Source organism: Bison bison, unplaced genomic scaffold (assembly GCF_000754665.1).
Source record: "Bison bison bison isolate TAMUID 2011002044 unplaced genomic scaffold, Bison_UMD1.0 scf7180017864264, whole genome shotgun sequence".
Taxonomy (NCBI): Eukaryota; Metazoa; Chordata; class Mammalia; order Artiodactyla; family Bovidae; genus Bison; species Bison bison.
In genome coordinates this window covers 2167024-2175713 of record NW_011494836.1, presented here as the reverse complement: position 1 = coordinate 2175713, position 8690 = coordinate 2167024, and the positions used below count along the sequence as shown (strand labels likewise).

The window sequence follows — 8690 nt, the reverse complement described above, 5'->3', positions numbered from 1 at the left end:
TCTGAAGGACTGATGCTAAAGCTGAAACTCCAATACTTTGGTCACCTCATGTGAAGAGTTGACTCAGTTGACTGATGCTGGGAGGGACTGGGGGCAGGAGGAGAGGGGGACGACAGAGGATGAGATGGCTGGATGGCATCACCAACTCGATGGACATGGGTTTAGGTGAACTCCGGGAGTTGGTGATGGACAGGGAGGCCTGGCGTGCTGCAATATATGGGGTCGCAAAGAGTCGGACACTACTGAGCGAGTGAACTGAACTGAAGCTATAAGATTTATGTAGTACATAAAGAACTGAAAAGCTCAATCAATGAATATAATGCACTATAAATCTTATTTAAATAGTGTAATTTAAATAGTGCTTGACTGAAAACTGAACAAAAATTAACATACTGAAAAAGTCAGAAAAGTTTTGTTTTTTAGTTTTTTTTCTCAGAAACAAATTCTGGAAATATGAGAAAGCATGACATGTGGGGGAAATAGCAATATACCTCAAATAGAAATTCTATTTCTCTCATAACCTACCATTTATTTTTAATAAATCAGGAATCATTATATATGTATGGATGTGTATGTGTGCACATATGCATAATATACATTTTTTAAACCATTTATTTTTTAATTTTTTCAGGGTCTGTTTCACATCCTTATTCCTTAGGCTATAAATCACAGGGTTTAACATGGGAATCACAAGGGTGTAAAACAAAGAAGTCATTTTGTCTTGATCTAGAAAGTAGGAAGAACTTGGCCTGAAATACATAAAGAGCATTGTTCCCTGGAAAATCGCCACAGAAGTTAGGTGAGAGATCTAGGTAGAGAAAGCTCAGAACCCTGCTTTTGCAGAGTGGATCTTCAAGACTGACAGGATAATATAACAATAAGAGACAAGGACTCCTGAAATTTTACTCAGTTCAATGAAGCCAAAAACAGTGAATATCACTAACTCATTGACCTGTGTATCTGAGCAAGATAGAAACAGAAGAGGAGCAACATCACAAAAAATCTCATTTGACCCACAGAAACATAAGCGGAATGCTAATATCATGTGTATCAAAGTGTCTGCTATACTCACCAGATAAACCCCAGCCAGGAGCAGGGAGCACACCCTGCTGGACATGCTGACCACATAGAGCAAAGGGCTGCTGATGGCCTTGTACCAGTCATAGGCCATAACTGCCCAGCAGGAGACACTCAGAATCTGCAAAGGTATAGAGAACCAAAAGTTGCAGAGCGCAGCCATAGAAGGGAGTTGATTTGTTCTTAGCAAATAGGTCCACCATCATCTTTGGGCCAACTGCTGTGGAAATGCTGAGGTCACTGAAGGAGAGGTGACTGAGGAAAAAGTACATGGGTGTGTGCAGCTGGGGATCCATTCTGATCAGGGTTATCATTCCAAGATTTGCCAGAAGAGTAATGAAATAAACAAGGAGAAATATGGTAAACAGAATCACTTTGGTCTCGGTGTTATCAGTAATTCCAAGAAAATGAATTCAGTTAAGAAGGAGCAATTCTCTGTGTCCATTCTTCTTTTTTTCTTGTGCAAAGTTTTGGAGAAAATAATCAAGAAAATGACACTTGCATGTGTAACACGATTTAGCATCTACAAAATGTCATAAGACAAAAATTTTTTTTCTGTTAAGTGTCTTTTTATACTCAGAAAACTTTTCAGTCATGCACCCACCCTTTAAAGAGACATGGCTCTCTATTCTGCAATAATAAAAAAGTACCTGAGAAAGACCTTTGAGAAATTGGATATAAATCTAGATGTCATTCATGAGGTTTGTTACTTTCTACAAGCTCTTCTCTGAGTGTTAGTTTCTTCATCCCAGGGAGTAGATTTAGAGAAATTTAACTCTTTACCTCTTGAGAAAAACCTAGAAGAGACAGCAGTGTTAGAGAGACCCAGACTGTAAGACATAGGACTGAGCATTTATGAGGGCTGAAAATAGTCACTTAGATACAAAAAATGATAACAATTTTTATGTTTCTCAAAAAAGCATGCTTGGTTTCAGAGAATTTGACTTAGTTCCAGAAACAGTGAGTATATCAATGACTAGTAATAAAAAATAATTATATTACTGGCTTTAGTTTATGTTATACTTAGTATTTGCTGAGACATGAATTAAATATTATTGACCTGGTTTTCTAGAAATTTATTCTTGCTTTCCCGCAATGCTCATTACCTCTTTGTGGAGTGGTAGTTGTCAAAAGGTGAATCTCGTAATGAGTAGGGAAAAAAAGAGCTAAAAGGAAGTGAAAACAACAGAATTTATTGTATAATTCACATTATTTTAGATTGTAAATGGCCTGTTAGTTACTAAAGTGGAAATAAGATGAGGAACAATAATGTTTCTAAAATGCATAGACTTTTCTCTTTGTAATATATGTGTCTGTGTATACATGTTAATATTTGTAAGAATAGAATGTAAGCAATGATATTTTTTCCCTCAGAACTAAGTAAACATGGCATGTAGTTCACATGGAGATGAATTTGTACATGTTTCTATTTTTATTGTGGTACCTACTCTATTTTAATAAAGCAAAACATACTTTAAATTCATGTATACATTTTTCCAATGATAAAAAGAGTAAATATTTCCTGTGAAGAAAGAGCAAAATAAAATAAACAATTGCATTATGGATAGTAACAATGTCAGATTCTTGTAATTCTGATATCAAAATATTTCTAGCCATTGATTTCAGATTTTAATGAATAGGCAGGCACAAAATGGTTAATTTACAATTTTTTCCCTCAAAATGTTAAGTATTTTCTTCTATATTCTTTAAGTTAGGAACTGGAAACCTACCTGAGATGAGCAGGTCTTAGCTAGTTGAACAATAAGCACATGGCCTCTTATTTTACCAGGTACATTGGGACTGAAATCCCTGTGCTACTGCCCCTTTGCTTTGATGTTATGCAAACATTTCATTAATTATATTTCTGCTTCTGTATTTCCCCCTGAGAATTCATAAGCCACTTAGCACAGGCTGAGTTTTCATACTTTACTACTGTCATCAAACTGATCTATGGTAAAAAGAAAACTGGTTTGTTTTTTTTCATGTTATGTGCTTCACAGTTATCCTGAAATGGTTTTGTCCTTCTTTAGTTAAAGAGTAAACCTACTGAAACTCAAAAAGATCCTCCCTTCATTATTTCCATTTCCTTATATTCATTCATAGTGTTTTAGAGTCTCCTTCACATCTCATTTAAAGATATTACCACACACACGTGTTTTTTTGTTTTTTGTTTTTTTACTGAAATGCAATGTGTACATTATAGAATTCACCCTTCTAATGTATACAGTTCTTTGTTTTTACTATATTATTAAGGTTCTTAGGTTATCACCAGTATTTACTTCCATAACATTTTCATCACTATGATAAGAAATCCATATTTATTAGCTGTCACTTTCCGTTCATTTCTCCCTGAGCCCTGGTAACTATTAATCTACTTTCTGATTCTTTGTGCTTTCAAATTCTTTGCCTCCTTTAAAACAGAATTATGCAACATACTTTTTTGTTTGTTTGTTAGTTTGCTTGGTTTTTTTTTTGTTGTTGTTGTTGTTGTTATTCTTTTCATCAGCCTTCTTGTCTTCACTGAAATATTTTCAAGGTTTATCTATATTGTATGCATTGCATATTTATCCTTCTTTGAATTTTTGCCATACTTCATCTGTTTTGACAAATAAAATTAGCAGAAATATTGTAAGTCACTTCTGGGTCTCATCTTGAAGAAGACAGTATGTGAAAGCCATGAATTACTGTGTAGAAATTCCAACTAGCCATCTGATTTTACAATGTGGCCCATTCTGAGATTACATGAACTGAAAGGGGAGAATTTGGGTCCATCTTTCCAGACATTCTCATCTAGTGTCAATTATTAAAGAACTTGCAACCTAGCCCACCTTTCCCCTGAATATTTCATGCAATCTCAGTAAATATGAGAAAGAACAAAATAAGGAGTCAGTGGTCATTCTCTTAAGTTATTTAGTTTTGAAATACAGTTTATGTAGGAAGAGATAACTAGAACAGTGTGAAAAAATAAATCAGAGAAACAAGCTTTTGAATATATATATAAATGCATGTATATTCAAGGGTTTTCCAGGTGGCTCAGTAGAAAAGAATCTGACTGTCTAGCAGGAGATGTTTAGGAGTTCAATCCCTGGGTTGGGAAGATCCCCTGGAGTAGGAAATGGCAACCCACTCCAGTATTCTTGACTGGAAAATTTCTTGGGGAGGGGGGCCTGGCAGGTTACCATCCATGGGGTCGCAAAGAGTCAGACATGACTGAGCACGCATGGTCAGTGGTCATTCTCCTAAGTTATCTAGTTATGAAATGCAGTTAATGTAGCAAGAGATAAGTGGAACAGTGTGCAAAAATAAACCAGAGAAGCAAGCTTTTGAATATATATATAAATGCATGTATATTTAAAGACTGAGGGAAAATGTTTGGAAACCATATAGATATAGATATGACAAAGAACTTGTGGCCAAAGTATATGAAGAATCCCCACAGACAGTAAGACAACAAACAACCTAATAAAAATTGAACAAAGAATTTGAACAAGTTAAGTCTCATCAAGAAAATATATACAAAGAAACCCACTTCAGACCTAGAGACACAAACAGACTGAAAATGACGGGATGTAAAAAGATATTCCATGCAAATGAAAATCAAAAGAAAGCTGGAAAAGCAACATTCATATCAGACAAGATAGACTTTAAAATAAAGGATGTTTAAAGAGACAAGGAAAGACAATACACAATGACCAAGGTATCAGTCCATGAAGAAGACATAACAATTGTAAATATATATGCACCCAACACAGGAACACGTCAATATATAAGGCAAGTGCTAATATCTATAAAAGGGGAAATAGGCAGTAACACAACAACAGTGGGGAACTTTAACACTCAAATTACACCAATGGACAGATCACCCAGGCAGAAAATTAATAAGTAAACCAAGTCTTAAACGACACATTAGATTTGATATTTGTAGGACATTTCATCTGAAAGAAGCAGAATATACTTTCATCTCAAGTAAACATGGAACATTTTCCACAGTAGATCATATCATGGATCACAAACCAAGCCTTGGTAAATTTTTAAAAATTGAAATAATAACAAGCATCTGTTTCCAACAACAATATGAGAAATCCATTACAAGATAAAGCTGTAAAAAATACAAACATATGGAGGCTAAACAATATGGGACTAAACAACCAATGGATCACTGAAGAAAACAAAGAGGAAATCAAAAAATACCTAGAGACAAATGCCAAGCAAAACATGACAATCCCAAACCTAAGGTTCTCAGCAAAAACGGTTCTAAGAAGGAAGCTTATTGCAATACAGTCTTACCTCAGGAAACAAGAAAAATCACAAATAAACAACCTTACGTTACACTAAAGCAACTAGAGAAAGAATAAACAAAACCCAAAGTTAATAGAAGGAAGCAAAACATAAAGATCAGAGCATAAATAAATGAAAAATATAAAGAAAATAATAACAAAAGTCAGTGAAACTAAAAGCTGGTTCTTTGAGAATGTAAAGTTGATAAACCTTCAGTCAGACTCATCAAGAGAAGCAAAGAGAAGACTCGTCAATAAAATTAGAAATGAAAGACAAGAAGTAATAACTGACATTACAGATATTTTCCATTAGTCATTGGTGATATGTAAGGGATGTACTATGGAAAGAAGAAGGAAAGTTAGTGATGAGGACTGAAGTAGACAGCCTAGAATACATCAGAGTCTTTTGATATGCTGGTCCCTATTTTTGTGGAATTTCAAGAATTTTCGTGGAATTTCAAGAATTTTCATGGAACAGAAGAGTATCTCCATGCCATTGCCACAACTTGGATTTGAATTGTGAATTTCCTTAAAAAAAGATTCAGTTCTTCTTTAAGTTATCCAATTCCAGACAAGGAAGCCTATTATTAATCAAATGTTGTCTGCTGTAAATACTATTTTTGACTTCCATTTAATGGGCTTATTTTTTTCTTTTTTTATATTAGATTTATTAGATCCAATAAAATGGACCAATATGCAGGTCAAATCAGTCTTTAGATGCTGTAATATACATCTTTCATTTGAATGGAGACAAATTAACTAGATTACATGTTTATTTACTACACAATACTTACCAATCCACTGATGCCCTGTTTGTCTTAGAATTTAATTTTCAGACAATATTTTCAGTTAGGCTGCCTTTTATGAGCAACAGTTCTAAAAGAGTTTGGTGAATTGATAAAATATGATAGGAATAGAAACCTATACATCTTTTATATAAAATAAAAAATTTATAAATTTGTAGCTTTTTCCACAAGGAGAACTTTTCCTAACATGCCATAATGTCTCACAAATGCCCTCAAATTTTTTATCCCATGATGATTTTGTGGCTCATTTATTGCTAAACTGCTTAGTTCATTAATGTCTAATACTAGTACCAGGTTAAATTCATTAGTATAGAATCTATAAGATGTACTATAAATTATAAAAAACCTGAATTCTGAAAGATTGCTCAGTAAATCTTGGATTTACTTTAAGGCAAAATCTTTAAGACATTGCATAATGTTTTAGTGAGACTGAAATAATGTTTGAATGACAAATAAATCAAAAATTAGCATAAGTAGAAAAGTCAAAAGGTTTTTCAAAAATAGTAAGTGCCATATTTAAACCCTGCCCACATACTAAGTATGAAATCTGAAGAAAACTGCAATATTTCTTAACAGCGGTGCTGTGCTTTGTCACTCAGCACAGGCTCCTCTCTCTTTGGGGATTCTCCAGGCAAGAATACTGGAGTGGATTGCCATTTCCTCCTCCAGTCTTAACAGTGGAGTTTAATACAAATAATTATTCATTTAGGAATTTGAGAAACTTGTTTCTCATGTGTCATGCCATATAATTTTAATTACACAATTACTATATGTGTGTGGTTTTGTGCACATGTGCACAATACAAATATTTTAAAATATAGCTTTCAATTTTACTAAGGCCTCTTTTACATCCTTGTTTCGTAGGCTAAATATAAGAGAATTTAGCAGGGGAATCACAAGAGTTTAAAACAAAGAGGTCATTTTGTCTTCACCTAGAGAGTAGGATGAACTTGGCCTGAAATACATAAAAAGCAAAGTTCCCTGGAAAAATCGCCACAGCAGTTAAATGGAAGGTGCAGGTGGAAAAAGCTTTGAATCTCCCCTCAGCAGAGTGGATCTTTAAGACTGAAAGGATGATATAAAAATAAAAGACAAGGACTCCTGAAATAGTTCTCAGTTCAATAAAAACCAAAACCACTAACCAAGTTAGTGAATATCACTAACTCATTGACCTGTGCACCTGAGCAAGAAAGGAAAAAAAGTGGAGGTAAATCACAGAAAAAATGGTTAATCTCATTTGACCCATAGAAACATAGAAAGAAAGAAAGTGAAGTCACTCAGTCATGTCCGACTCTTTGCGACCCCATAGACTGTAGCCTACCAGGCTCCTCTGTCCATGGGATTTTCCAGGCAATAGTACTGGAGTGGATTGCCATTTCCTTCTCCAGGGGATCTTCCCAACCCAGGGCTCGAACCCGGGTCTCCCGGACAGACGCTTTACCGTCTGAGCCACCAGGGAAGTGGAAACATAGTGGAATGCTAATGTCGTGTGTATCAGAGCATCTGCCATTCCTACGAGGTAAACCCCAGCCATGAGCAGGGAGCACACCCCGCTGGACATGCTGACCACATACAGCAAGGGGCTGCTGATGGCCTTGTACTGGTCGTAGGCCATCACTGCCAGCAGGAGACACTCAGAATTTGCAAAGGTATAGAGCACCAATAATTGCAGAGCACAGCCATAGAAGGGAATTGATTTCTTCTTAGCAAATTGGTCCATCAGCATCTTTGGGCCAATGGCTGTGGAAAGGCAGAGGTCATAGAAGGAGAGGTGGCTGAGGAAAAAGTACATGGATGTGTGCAGCTGGGGATCCATCCTAATCAGGGTTATCATTCCAAGATTTGCCAAAAGACTGATGAGATAAACAAGGAGAAACATGGTAAATAGGATCACTTTGTTCTCAGTGTTATCCCCTAGAAAGTGAAATCAGTCACAGAGGAGCAGTTCCTGTATCCATTCTTCTTAGTTCTTAGGTAAACTTTTGAGAAAATGATCAAGAAAATAACACATGGATGTGTACCACTTCTGCACATCTGCAAAATAATATAAAACAGGACAAAGTTTCTCTCTCTAATTGTCTTTTTTATACTTAGAAAATTATTCAGACCATGAATATCCACTCTTAAGGAAGGATAGTTATCTATTATGCAGCAACAAAAATTTTATAGGATAAACATTTGAGAAAGTTTTATATAAATCTAGATGTCATTCACAAGGTAAGTTACTTTCTACAAGCTCTTCTCTGAGCACTGCTCTCCTTATCTCAAGGAGTAAATTTACTAAATTTAACTCCCTTTACCTCTTCAAAATACTTTGGAAGAGACACCAGTGTTAGAGAGACCAGACCATAAGACATAGGACTAAGCATTCTTGATGCTTGAACATATTCACTTGGATGCAAAAAAATAATCACAATGTCTATGTTTCCTAAAAAATCATGACTGGCTTAAATGTGTCTGACCTAGTTCCAGAAACAGTGAGTGCATGAATTGTCAGCCACAAATTGGCCCTTGCCATGACTGCTTGCCA

General features: G+C 35.4%; 2 pseudogenes; both read right to left on the bottom strand.

Annotated features, from left to right (window-relative positions):
- Window positions 1-619: 619 nt before the first annotated feature.
- Window positions 620-1522, bottom strand: LOC104994710 (annotated as a pseudogene).
- A 5448-nt stretch (window positions 1523-6970) lies between these two features.
- On the bottom strand, window positions 6971-7976 carry LOC104994714 (annotated as a pseudogene).
- Between the last annotated feature and the right edge of the window lie 714 nt (window positions 7977-8690).